This window comes from Manis javanica, chromosome 5 (genome assembly GCF_040802235.1).
Source record: "Manis javanica isolate MJ-LG chromosome 5, MJ_LKY, whole genome shotgun sequence".
Taxonomy (NCBI): domain Eukaryota; kingdom Metazoa; phylum Chordata; class Mammalia; order Pholidota; family Manidae; genus Manis; species Manis javanica.
Genome location: NC_133160.1, coordinates 145,435,109 through 145,450,176, shown reverse-complemented (window position 1 = coordinate 145,450,176; position 15,068 = coordinate 145,435,109).

The window sequence follows — 15,068 nt, the reverse complement described above, 5'->3', positions numbered from 1 at the left end:
AACCTCAGCAGCACTCCGCTGCGCACCTGCCCTGACCCGCCTGCCTGGCACAGCAGAAGCCACCATTACTGACCACAGCCCGAGGGTGGCCCTGCTCACCAGAAGAAGCACATCATGGCACACGAAGGGCACGCAGAGATGAGCTGTCAGCTTCTGCTGACAAAGATCAGATCAGCTACTGCTGGAAGAGAGGCAGAATGGCATCCCACCCGGAGGCCACCAACAGCAGCTGTGGCTCCACTGTAAAGGAGAAGCAGGCATTGGTGGGTAGAATCTTGAACTTCTAGGCACCACAGAATGCCTACTTCATAAAATGGCTTTTTTTTATTTTTTTACATTCTAGACCAGGAGGCATAATTGATCGAATACAAAGGAAGAAATAGAAAAGCCCATAGAAAATGAGGAGGCAGAAGTCCACATTCCAAGCAGAAGAACAATATGAGACGCCAGAAAAGGACTAAATGAAATGGAGATTAGCAATCTTCTTGATAAAGAATTCAAAGTAACAGACATAAAGATGCTCACTGAACTGGGGGAAAGATTGTTGATCTCAGCAAGAACTTCAACAAAGAGATAGAAAATATGAAAACAGCCACTCAGAGCTGAAGAATGCAATAACTGAAATGAAAAATACAACAGGGGGAGTGAATAGTAGACTGCTGGAAGTAGAGGAAATAAATCAGTTTGATGGAAGATAGAGAACAACTGAGCTGAGGAACAGAGAGAAAAAATAATTTCTAAAAATGAAACTGGATTACTCTCTAATTCCATACAGAAAAGTAAACTCAAAATGGATTGAATACCCAAACAAATGACATGAAACCATAAAACTCTTACAAGAAAACATAGGCAAAAATCCCTTGAACATAAACATGAGCAATTTGTTTCTGGACACCTCTCCCCAGGCAGAGGAAACAAAGGCAAAAATTAACAAGTGGGACTACTTCAAACTAAAAGCAAAGGACACAATCAACAAACAAAAAGGCAGTATATTTGTAAATGATATATCCAATAGAGAGTTAACATCCAAATATGGATGCAAAGAACACAGACACCTCAATACCAAAGAAACCAACAACCTCTTTTAAAAATGGGCAAGGACCGGAGTAGATACTTTTTTAAAGAAGACATATAGATAGCCAACAGGCACATAAAAAGATGCCCCATGTCGCTAATCATCAGAGAAATGCAAATCAAAACTACAATAAGATATAACCTCACACCAGTCATAATGGCAACTATCCAAAAGACAAGAAATAACAAGTGCAGGTGAGGATGTGGAGAAAAGGGAGCCCTCCTACACTGTTGGTGGGAATGTAAATTGGGGCAGCCACTTTGGGAAGCAGCATGGAGGTCCTCAAAAAACCAAAAACAGAAATACCATATTTTCTAATAGCTCCAATTCTAGGAATTTACTGAAGGAAAAAAAAATCTCTGATTTTTGCCTATGTTTATTGCCACTTTATTTATAATAGCTAAGATATGGAAGCAACCAAAATGTCTATCAGTAGATGAGTGGATAAAGAAGAAATGGGACATATGCAATGGAATATTATTCTGCCATAAAAAAGCTATTTGTGACCACATGGATGGACCTAGAGGGTAATATGCCCAGTGAAATAAGCCAGGGGAAGAAAGACAAGTACCATATGATGTCCCTTATCTGTGGAATCTAAAAGTAAAATAAAACAAAATGAACAAAATAGCAGTATACTTGTAAGATACTCAGCTAAGCTGTGCCCAGATTCTCCACCCACAAAAACTGAGATAGTATGTTTGTTGCTTTAAGTCACTAAATTTGTGATAATCTACTATCCAGCAATAAAAAAATGAATACTTGCTTTTTGAAGATTCTCATCCGATTCTTCAAAAGTTTTAGTAACTAGAAAAAGGTCATCAGCTAGAAGTATAGGGAAGAGGTGTTTGGTGTTTGAGGAAAAGTGGAAGCAAAAAATAGTCATGTAGGAGTTGGAGAGAGAATGGATTAAGGATTTATACCATGGCTGCTGAGCAACATGGAGTCCACTTGAGGTTTTGGCTTTTGCATTTAGTCTGACAACATTCAGTTTCATTATCTATTTTTCTCCAGCAATGCTCCAGTTTAGGTTTGGAGTGGTGGCATGTTAAAGACAGTGAGCTAGAAAGATAGGAGATAGTGATCTGTGAGTGGAATGTATTAAATTGAGATCGTAGTAATAAGTAATCATGGTCATGGTCTAGGTCATGATAATGGGAGTGAGTAGCTGAGATATGTGGATGACAAAGTCAATGGAAAAGAATCCTTCAAGGGACTGAGATATCACAGCTTTGATGAAAATCATCTCTGTGAATATGGAAGCAGCCAAAAATAAAGACAAAAATATTGAAAATAGTGACAGTGACCCAGATAATAAAAACTTTGTAAGGAGAGTAGGAATGACTCAGGGTTTGGCAGATGATGGTAATAATGAGGTATGGTGGATGAGATAACCACATGGCTCATAATTCTGGAGGACAGTAATGAAGTTGGGAAGAAGAATTGTCTGGAAGGGACAATATGGAGCAATGAGGACATCTTTCTAACTCTAGGTTCAATGATATGAACACAGGAAGAAAAACTAGCCACATTTTGAGGCAGCTGCAGAGAAAATGCTACACTCAAGGGAGATTATGATTTTATGATTTCAATTCAGCTAAAAAATGAAAGGACTGTCCAAAGAAGATATTGAATATATAGCACATGTTGCTTCTGGTGGACACTGAAAATCAGAGAGCTCTGTCAATAGCCTTCAGCCAAAGGTCACAGGAATACACATGTAGTTCAACAAAGTTGGGTTTATTGGTTTGCCAAGATTTGTTGCACTAAAATGCAACATATGGTAAATGTTTTTATTTTTTTAATTTTTTAATAAGAAAGTCAAGACTCGAAAGTTTTAAGCCTCAAGGTCACGTTTCTGAGTCACACTGTCAACTCTACTGTCAACAATATATATGCTCAGTAAAAATGTAGAGAATTACAAATATGTTGAGGTTGCAGCAATATACAGTTAATGCTTACATAAATAAATAGAAAAAAATTGGAGAAAAATAACAATGTTTGAGCAGTGGAATGAGGATTGACTTATTTTTATTTCTCTTAATGTTGCTATAATGTTTTTGTGCAATTAATAATAATAATAATAATATATCTACCTACCATTACTAGTCAGAATGAAGGTCATTTTAAATAAAAATCTTCAGTTGAAGTTCCTAAGATTCTACACAGTAATAACTCCTTGAGCTAACTATATGTTCATACTCCATATAATTACATTAGAAGCTATAAGATTTTTCTCCAAATTTTATTGGATGCTGTGAATCATGTCTGATTAAATCAGGGAGATTATCTTCCAAAAGATTTTTTTAAATATCTACTTATAATTAAACAGTAAAGAGTGTAATGTATGAGAACTTAATTTAAGGATGAGTATTTGCATGTATATTTAAATTGTTACAATATATTACTTAATAGGGGACTTAAATCCAGTTGCTCTGTTTAAAATCATCTTTTTTTGAAGTACTTTTTTTTTAAAATAACTGATAGCCAGAAAGCTACAGAAAAATATTCAAGGACAAAGTGTAATTATTTCAATTAAAATTAATTTTGGTTGTTATATCCCAACTCCAATATATTTTAAATAAATACAAGTATCATATATACATATGAAGTTCAGTTTACTTATAGATGTCATAGTAACTATATACCTTGATATTTCAAAATCAGATATTAATGACATTTTATAGGAAACAGAAGATAGGGCACAAGAGATTGTGGTTGGGGTAACACTATATGAGAGATAACCTTAAGATAAATAAATTTTTCATTAAATAAATTACAAGAAAAAAGAAAAACATGAGAAATAGAGGAAGCTATATATTAAAAGAGCCTAAAGCAACTTATTTACCAACAGCACTACATAGACTTTATTTTAAAAAACACAAGCACAAAAACAAGAAAACATTTAACTTATAAGACAAATGCATATTTGAGCACAAAATAATTTCACGATATTAGGGTATTATTACTGTTTCATTATGACAATGCCATTGTTGCTCTTTTAAAGTTCTTAATTTTAGACATACCTACTGAAATGATATGATATTGGATGATATAGGATAATGGGTGGGGTGTCGATAACTATTAGTCACAAGTTGATGCTTCTTAAACTTTAGTAATAGAAACATAGAACTTTATTCTATTTTTATATTTGCTTGAAATTTTTCATCCTCAAAATGAAGAAAAATATAGTAAGTCATTACATATAAAGAGATAATAACAGAAACATAAGACTACACAAAAAACAATGAGGGATACTTTTTCAAGATAACTTTATAGAAATTTATGTTATTCTTTATACCAACTATATGATTTGTAACAGCTTGATTAATTTTATTAACTTATATTTGTCTATATTTCCATATTTGTTCTAAATTTTCTTCATGTCTAATTAATTCATAAATGAATGCTGGCTCTAATTACATAATTAGTCAGTAGTAGAAGCTGACAAACATTTGAATGTCAATATCAAAACATTCCAAAGAAAGCAATGAGAGCAGAAATCACTTATTAAGCAGCTGCTTTACTTAAAGGAAAAATTGTTGTAGATCATGAATATTGTGCCTCTTTTTATTAGCATATTTATTCAGTTAATCTGGATTTTTGGATGGAAGAATGAATTAATAAATAGGATAATATAGTCAAAGGAACTCTGATATTTAGGCATATAAAAATCACTTTATATGAGTAATATTTTTAAATGGTATGTTTACTCTGGAAAACCAAAAACTAAGGAGACACATTTTATTTATCTGCAAATTGAGGCTTTCTGTTTTTCAAACAGAGAGTACACATACACTTTTTGCTTTAGATAGCAGATGGAAGCCGCTTGCATGAGATTTACAGCACCATAGTTTCTTCAACATAAGGAGAAATTAAATATTTAGAGATATATAGCAATGAATATGCTACTTTGAAGCTAGTACATTACACTAAATTATTGACAAAAATTACTGCTGCCAAAGGTGCTATATAGATAATTTATGTACCTCCATTATGAAGACTGATAAAGATGATCTAGTTTCAGTTCAACTCTATGATCCTATATTTCAAATTACTACAAGGAAGTTATGAAGCATAAATATGAATTTATTCATTCAGGAAATGACTTAATACTGCTAAATCTTGGATTGTACTACTGCTTATTATATAGATTGCTCTGGAAAATCAGTGACAAAACCATATAATATGAATGGTAGCCTATTTAAGCATGAATTATCTTCTAAATGTCAATATGAGATATTAATGTTTGGAACTTGAAACATAAGTTTCCATTGAAGTATAACTAGAAATCCCCTGATTCCAAGGCATGAAATCCCGATATATCAAAGACCTCCAAAGTTATTGCATGGCATCCAGTTTGCCATGTTCATGCCAGACTGCATTAATTAGACTGAATAATTTGCATCACACACACTTCTACTTTTCATTGTATTTAGTTTTAAACACTTATTAATATATAATTCATATACTGTATAATTAATCCATTTAAAGAGTACAATTCAATGGGTTTTAGTATATTCACAGAGAAGTTTCTTTTCACTACAATTTTAGCACATCTCACCATATTGGAAAAAAAATCTGTTTCCAATAGTAGTCACTTCAACAATTACCCCAACTCTAAGCCCTAGATAACCACCAATTTGCTTTCTGTGTCTATTTACTGTCAATATTCCATGTATTTAAGATAAGAAATCATAACAAATGTGATCTTCTATGACTAGATTGTTTCACTTAGATTTTCAGGGCTCTTGCATGCTGTAGTATGCATTATATCTACATGACACATTGTATTTATCCATTCATAAGCTGATGGAAATTTAGGCTGTTTCCCATTTTTGACTATTTTGAATAATGAAGCTATAAACATTAATGTACAAGTTTTTCTGTGGACACATTTTCCTTTCTCTTAGATATTCACCTAGGAGTACAACTGCTGGGACACATGGTAACGTTATGTTTAACATTTTAGGAAACTGCCAAACTGTTTTCCAAAGCAATTGCACCAGTTTACACTCCCACCACAAAGTACAAGGGTTCCAATTTCTCCATATTCTTGTTAACACTTGTTACTATTTGTCATTTTTGTTATAAATCTGCAAGTGGGTGTGAACTGGTATCTTATTATGGCTTTAATTTGGACTTATCTAAATATGTTCATCATCTTTTTATTTGTTAATTGGCTATTTGTTTAGTTCCTTTAGATAGATGGCAATCAGATCCTTTACATATTTTTAATTCTGTTATTTTTCTTTTTATTATTGAGTTGTAAGATATTGTTTTATTTTCTGAATATAAGTTCCTTATCAGATATGATTACCAACAGTCTTTCTTAAAAACTCTCTCTCCTTTTCTCTCCTGCTAAGTCTTGCTAGTTGTTGCACTTAGAAAGTGGAAGCAATTGTTCAGGAGCTACACCATCTATCATACAGTCTATCATCTCTTCTTCACATGTACTCATATGCTTTGACATCCTTTCTTTGCTAAGAGAAGACCCTTCCTCTTCGCAAGGCCACCTCCTACACTTCCATAATATATTCTGTGAGTTCTCCCAAATGGAAACACTATTCCCACTATTTACAGCATTTCCCCTGGAATATGAAAGCTAAAATGTCTAACTTGAAAACAATAAAATAAAATACCACTTCGATAACCCCCTCTTCCCACTGCATTTCTTTGTTCTTCTTCACAGAAAAGACATTAAAGTCGAATGCATTCTTCATTACTTGCTTCCTCAAGTTTTTGTTTTTAAGTCTTCTCTATAAACCACCTCAATCAGACCGATATTCCCTCCACTCCAGTTAAAAATCCCTTAAAAACCACTTCTGTTGCAGTAAGTAAGGATTTTGACTCTCTCCAATCACAGTAAAATGTCTTAGCCCATTTCACTCAGTCTCTCAGTAGCACTATTGGTATTCTTTCTTCCCTTGGTATATGGATTATCACATTTTCTTGGTTTTCTTCCCACCTTTACTTGCTCTTCCAGGCACTGTTCTTTATTGTTCTCTCTTCCCCCTCTAGACTTGTAATTATAGGTATACCCTAGGACTTGGACTTCAGATGTCTTTTCTTCTTATATCCTCTACCTAGATTAGTAGTTTTACAACATAATCATACCATTCAAAGAGCTTATAGCTTATAGTACTGTATCATAGACTTGAATGTTGCTAAGAGAGTGAATCTTACGTTTTGTTATCATTAAAAAGAAATGGTAACAATATGATGAGATGGAGGTGGTAGCTAATATTAAGATAATAATTTTGCAATATGTAAAAGTATCAAATCAATACATTGTACACCTTAAACTTACACAATCTTTTGTTTAATTATATCTCAATAAATTTGGGGAAAAAATGTTTCCATACCTATCAATTCTAATTTAATTGGGCTGCTATAGAGTCTGCATATAAAACCTACTTTGTATCAGCTTGTCCCATAGTTCTAACATAGGCTGATGAGTCAAACTAACCCTTGATTCAACCCAAATATCTATCTCACTCTCCAGATTGATATAGATAATTACCTATGAGATCTCTCTGCATAGATTTTGAATATTCAGATCAAAATGTTCAATGCACCCTGTCTAAATTAAGACACCCTGTCTAATTCAATGTTCGGCACACCTCTGGTGCCTCTAGCTTTCTTGTCCATCTCAGTTCAATTATTTAATAAGTATAGAGACTGACAGTTTAAAAATATACCCTGAAGCCAAGTATTTCTCATTCCCTATACTTCTATTCACCTGCTGTTATCATTTGTCTCTCACTTGAATTATTACAGGAGCTTCTTAACTGGTCTCCTTACTGCCACTATTGCTCCTTATAGTCTGCTTCAATTTTTCATTTTTAAGATTTGTTAATTTTAAAACATTTCAGCACATGATTTGTATATTCTTTTCTGTAAATTAATGAAAATGTTCATGTAAAGCAAATCTTACCTGACATTTCATTTACAAAATTTCAAACCTACAAAAATGCTGAAAAAATATTCTCTATTACTAGAATTATCAACTTATAATATTTTACCACATTCATTTCCATCATCACTCCCTCTTTTTGCATATACATATGTGTATGTATACATATTTTTAAATTGCATTAAAAATGTTGCAGACATCAAGATATCTCACCTTAAATATTTCACTATGTATTTTCAAAGGACATGTTCCTTCTGCTCCATATTGGCAATGTTTCTTCCAATAATACTTTTTTGAATAGATAATATATTGTGTAACATCTACATTTCCCCAATTGCCCTCTCAAACATAATAATGTATATCTATGTTCAGATATAAATAAGAAGAAGGAACTGACATGTATCTTTAGTCTCTTTTAATTTAGGGCATTCCTTCTTACCTTTTATAGTTTTTGATGACACTGATATTTTGAGGAGTTCCAGACTCTACTGATATTGACCAAAGCACACAGTTCACATATCAGAATTTGCAATGGCTAGCTCCTAAATATAGCAGTCAATAGAACCTTCACCATCTTTATAATCATTAGGCTGCAAGCCTCATAGATCACCATAATAGCTTATTGGAGGAGTTCAAACTTGCTTAAGTGATAAATGGCACATTAGCTATAAGTCAAAATCAAGTGTGGAGGCAGAGCCAAGATGGCAGGGTGAGTAGAGCAGCGGAAATCTCCTCCCCAAACCACATATATCTATGAAAATATAACATAGAAAACTCTTCATAGAATAAAGACCAGAGGACACAGGACAACATCCAGATAACATCCACACCTGTGAGAACCCAGCACTTTGCAAAGGGGCTAAGATACAAGCCCCAGCCCAGTGGGCCCCTAGCGCCCCTCCCCGCAGCTCCTGGCGGAAGGAGAGGAGTCAGAGCAGGAGGGAGAGGGAGCCCAGGACTGCTGAACAGCCAGCCCCAGCCATCCGGACCAGAGTACAGACAGAGTGCATGCGCAGGGCCCTGGATACTAGGGAAACAGGCAGCAAGAATGGTGAGCGGGTACCGGAGGTGGGCACCGGAGGACAAAAGAAAAGCGAGTGGCCATGTTTTTTTTTTGTTGTTGTTGTTGTTGTTTTGTTGTGGTGAGTGCTTTTTGGAAGTCTTAAAGGGACAGGTACCCCAATACTAGGGAAACAGGGCAGCAAGACCGGTGAGTGGGTGCCTGAGGCTGGCACCAGAGAATAAAGAAAAACGAGTGGCCATTTTTGTGTGTGTGTGTGTGTGTGGTTGTTGTTTTGTTTTGGTGGGTGCTTGTTGGAAGTCTTAAAGTGGCAGGACGGGACACTTAGTCTAGAGGTAGGGAACCTGGGGATCTCTGGGCACTCTAATCCCCTGGGCTGCAGGGAACACGGAGGCCCCTTACGGAGATAAATAGCCTCCCGGCTGCTCTCCCTCCAACGCAACTCCACCACTTTGGAGCTGCAGCTGGAGCCAGGCCACGCCCACAGCAACAGTGGAGATAAACTCCATAGAAGATGGCCAGGAAGCAGAAGCCCTGTCTGTGTGCAGCTACCCATCACAAGCCATTAGAGGTTGCTGTTATCACAGGAGAGGAAGGCCACAAACCAACAAGAAGGGAAGTTCTTCCAGCCATGACTCGTCCCATCTCTGCAAACTATTCCTATCACCATGAAAAGACAAAATCACAAGAAAACCAAGAACACAGAGACACCAGAGAAGGAGACAGACCTAACCAGTCTTCCTGACAAAGAATTCAAAATAAAAATCATAAACATGCTGACAGAGATGCAGAGAAATATGCAAGAGAAAAGGGATGAAGTCTGCAGGGATATCACAGAGGCCAGAAAGGAGATTACAGAAATAAAACAAACTCTGGAAGGATTTATAAGCAGAATGGATAAGATGCAAGAGGCCATTGATGGAATTGAAACCAGATAACAGGAAAACATAGGAGCTGACATAGAGAGAAATAAAAGGATCTCCAGGAATGAAACAGTAATAAGAGAACTGTGTGACCAATCCAAAAGGAACAATATCCATATTATAGGGGTACCAGAAGAAGAAGAGAGAGGAAAAGGGATGGAAAGTATCTTGGAAGAAATAATTGCTGAAAATTTCCCCAAACTGGGGGAGGAAATAATCGACCAGACCACGGAAATACACAGAACCCCCAACAGAAAGGATCCAAGGAGGACAACACCGAGACACATAATAACTAAAATGGCAAAGATCAAGGACAAGGAAAGAGTTTTAAAGGCAGCTTGAGAGAAAAAGGTCACCTATAAAGGAAAACCCATCAGGCTAACATCAGACTTCTCAACAGAAACCTGACAGGCCAGAAGAGAATGGCATGATATATTTAATGCAATGAAACAGAAGGATGTTGAACCAAGGATACTGTATCCAGCACGACTATCATTTAAATATGATGGCGGGATTAAACAATTCTCAGACAAGCAAAAGCTGGGGGAATTTGCTTCACACAAAACACCTCTACAGGGAATGCTCTAGATGGGAGCACCCCTAAAAAGAGCACAGAACAAAACACACAACATATGAAGAACAACATTCGAAAATCCACCAACAAAAAGAAGGACAAAAACCACATGATCATCTCCATAGATGCTGAAAAAGCATTTGACAAAATTCAACATCCATTCATGATAAAAACTCTCAGCAAAATGGGAATAGAGGGCAAGTACCTCAACATAATAAAGGCCATTTATGATAAATCCACAGCTAACATTATACTGAACAGCGAGAAGTTGAAAGCTTTTCCTCTGAGATCGGAACTATACAGGGATGCCCACTCTCCCCACTGCTATTTAACATAGTACTGGAGGTCCTCGCCACGGCAATCAGACAAAACAAAGAAATACAAGGAATCCAGATTGGTAAAGAAGAAGTTAAACTGTCACTATTTGCAGACGACATGATATTGTACATAAGAAACCCTAAAGACTCCACCCCAAAACTACTAGAACTGACATCGGAATACAGCAAAGTTGCAGGATACAAAATTAACACACAGAAATCTGTGGCTGTCCTATACACTAAAAATGAACCAATAGAAAGAGAAATCAGGAAAACAATTCCATTCACAATTGCATCAAAAAGAATAAAATACCTAGGAATAATTCTAACCAAAGAAGTGAATGACCTATACACTGAAAACTACAAGTCACTCTTAAGAGAGATTAAAGGGGACACTAACAAATGGAAGCTCATCCCATGCTCGTGGCTAGGAAGAATTAATATCGTCAAAATGGCCATCCTGCCCAAAGCAATATACAGATTTGATGCAATCCCTGTGAAACTACCAGCAACATTCTTCAATGAACTGGAAAAATAATTCAAAAATTCATATGGAAACACCAAAGATCCCGAATAGTCAAAGCAATCCTGAGAAAGAAGAATGAAGTAGGGGGGATCTCACTCCCCAACTTCAAGCTCTACTATAAAGCCATAGTAATCAAGACAATTTGGTACTGGCACAAGAACAGAGCCACAGACCAGTGGAACAGACTAGAAACTCCAGACATTAACCCAAATATATATAGTCAATTAATATTTGATAAAGGAGCCATGGACATACAATGGTGAAGTGACAGTCTCTTCAACAGACGGCGCTGGCAAAACTGGACAGCTACATGTAGGAGAATGAAACTAGACCATTGTCTAACTCCATACACAAAAGTAAATTCAAAATGTATCAAAGACCTGAATGTAAGTCATGAAACCATTAAACTCATGGAAAAAAACTTAGGCAAAAACCTCTTAGACATAAGCATGAGTGACCTCTTCTTGAACATGTCTCCCCGGGCAAGGAAAACAACAGCAAAAATGAACAAGTGGGACTATATTAAGCTGAAAAGCTTCTGAACAGCAAAAGACACCATCAATAGAACAAAAAGGAACCCTACAGTATGGGAGAATATATTTGAAAATAACAGATCCAATAAAGGCTAGACGTCCAAAATATATAAAGAGCTCACACACCTCAATAAACAAAAAGCAAATAATCCAATTAAAAAATGGGCAGAGGAACTGAACAGACAGTTCTCCAAAAAAGAAATACAGATGGCCAACAGACACATGAAAAAAATGCTCCACATCACAAATTATCACAGAAATGCAAATTAAAACTACAATGAGGTATCACCTCACACCAGTAAGGATGGCTGCCTTCCATAAGACAAACAACATCAAATGTTGGCGAAGCTGTGGAGAAAGGGGAACCCTCCTACACTGCTGATGGGAATGTAAATTAGTTCAACCATTGTGGAAAGCAGTATGGAGGTTCATTCAAATGCTCAAAACAGACTTACCATTTGACCCAGGAATTCCACTCCTAGGAATTTACCCTAAGAATGCAACAATCAAGTTTGAGAAAGACAGATGCACCCCTATGTTTATTGCAGCAATATTTACAATACCCTAGAATTGGAAGCAACCTAACTGTTCATCGATAGGTGAATGTATAAAGAAGATGTGGTACATATACACAATGGAATACTACTCAGGCATAAGAAGAGGGCAAATCCTACCATTTGCAGAAACATGGATGGAGCTGTAGGGTATTATGCTCAGTGAAATAAGCCAAGCAGAGAAAGAGAAATACCAAATGATTTCACTCATCTGTGGAGTATAAGAACAAAGGAAAAACTGAAGGAACAAAACAGCAGCAGAATCACGGAACCCAAGAATGGACTAACAGGTACCAAAGGGAAAGGGACTGGGGAGGATGGGTGGATAGGGAGGGATAAGGGGGAATGAAAAAGGGGGGTATTAAGATTAGCATTCATGGGGGTGGGAGAAAGGGGAGGGCTGTACAACACAGAGAAGACAAGTAGTGGTTCTACAACATTTTGCTATTATGATGGACAGTAACTGTAAAGGGGTTTTAGGGGGGACCTGGTATAGGGGAGAGCCTAGTAAACATAATATTCTTCATGTAAGTGTAGATTAAAGATAAAAAAAAAGAAAGAATGAAAAGGGGTATTACTCCCTGATAGGATAAAACTAACTGTAAATCAACGATTAATGCATGCTTTATATATCCTTAATTTTAATCACTTAAAGGGTGTCAGATGATCGGCTATGGAGGTACGCTTTTCTGATAATATTCCTTTCTGTTAAAAAAAAAAAAGCAGTTCCTGTGTGGTGACCTCCAATGAGTTCTACACAATGGTATAAAGGGCATATCAAAGTGTGGGCAAAGGGTCTGTTTGTGTTTATACAGAGGATCAAAGCCTAATTTGGCTACCCAGAAAATGAACTTAGATACGATATAAGAACTTCCAACATCAGCACTATCTGGAAGAGTCATACTAGAAGATGATCATCAAAAAACCTCAACAAAGATCCAGGCGATGCTGCAGTTGTAGCTGCATCCATCCCACCATTTCCTGGACTTGCCATTGGAATGAAGAGGGAGATATCTAAGCTTGCCTGTGCTTTCAGTCAAACAACAAATTTGACTAGATCTAAACTGTTGGAACTCAACCAAGAATTAGGAGAAGTGCAAGTTGTACTCCAAAATCTTACAACTACAGACTATCTACTGTTAAAAGAACATATGGGATGTGAACAGTTCCCAGGAATGGGTTGTTTTAACTTGTCTGATTTTTCTCAGACTGTTCATGTACAGTTGGACAATATCCATCATATTGTAGACAAATTTTCACAAATGCCTAGGGTGCCTAACTGGTTTTCTTGGCTTCACTGGAGATGGCTGGTAATTATAGATCTGCTTTGGTTATGTAACTGTATTCCTATTATGTTAATGTGTGTACACAATTTAATTAGTAGTTTAAAAACCTATACATGCTTAAGTTACTCTACAAGAAGATATGTCAAAGAAATAATCAATCCTCCCATGTTTTCTTCCATCTTCTACCTCTATAGCTTTTCTTCTTCCTTCCTAATTACAACCCTTAAATAGAATTTGTGCCTCATATCGAATTTACTGAGTATCATAATTTCTTCAAGTGGTAAAGATACTTCAAGACAAATGCTGGGCATAGAAGCCACAGGGCATAAATATGCCAAGAAGTTAAAAGCTAACCTTTTCAAACAATATGGCTTCTCTCTCACTTACCAACTTTAGATTTCCCTGTATGGCCCCAGAAGATGACTGTTTAGCCAGAGATGGGTAAGATTTCTCAAAGGAGGAACAACCTAAGACAGGCACAGTCGCAGGGGGGCCATCAGGTGAGAAATTGGGGATCAACAGAGGTGAGGCTTAGAACCTCACCCCCCCTGTTTTGAAAGAAATCTTCTGCATCCGTGGATGTTTTATTGCCCTTGTCTAGCTTGGATTAACACATAGTCTTCAGGCACACACCTGATCATCTACATTTGCTCTCTTACAACACTAAACTATGTTTTCTACCTTTATCTTGCATCTACCTACCACTTCAGCATTTTATTAAAAATAATAATAATAATAATAATAAGGGGAGAAATGTGGGATACACATATAAATCAAGTATAAAAATCAAATCAATATTCATATTTGACCTGATTGTTCGTAGTTCATAATGCGTGATCAAAACTGAAACTTTCTGTGATGAATGCCCTTGTACTGTCACCATGTAAGAACTTATTCACTGTGTAAGAATTTGTTCACCATGTAAGAACTTGTTCGTTATGCTTCAGAAGATTGGAGACTGACGAGAATTAGGCTTGGGGTGGATTAATGATTGTGCATTGAGCATTGACTCCCCTATACAGAATTTTATTGTTGTTAACAACCATTTGATCAATAAATATGAGAGATGCCCTCTCAAAAAAAAACTTTAAAAATAAAAATGATTGATAAATGTTAAAAAAAATCAAGTGTGAATTGTAATAGAGTCTAAATCTAACTTTTTTTGATGTTTGAGTGAGAATGATTTTTATGCTTTGCCTCTCTCTTCTGCCCAACAATTGAGCAAGTTGATAAGGAAGCTTGGGTGTTCCTTCTTTGGTGTTGGTGGGACACTCAGACCACATGACGCCCTTTGCACAAACAGACCTACTCATCCCAGCCCCTCTCCTCTCATCCCATGAAAG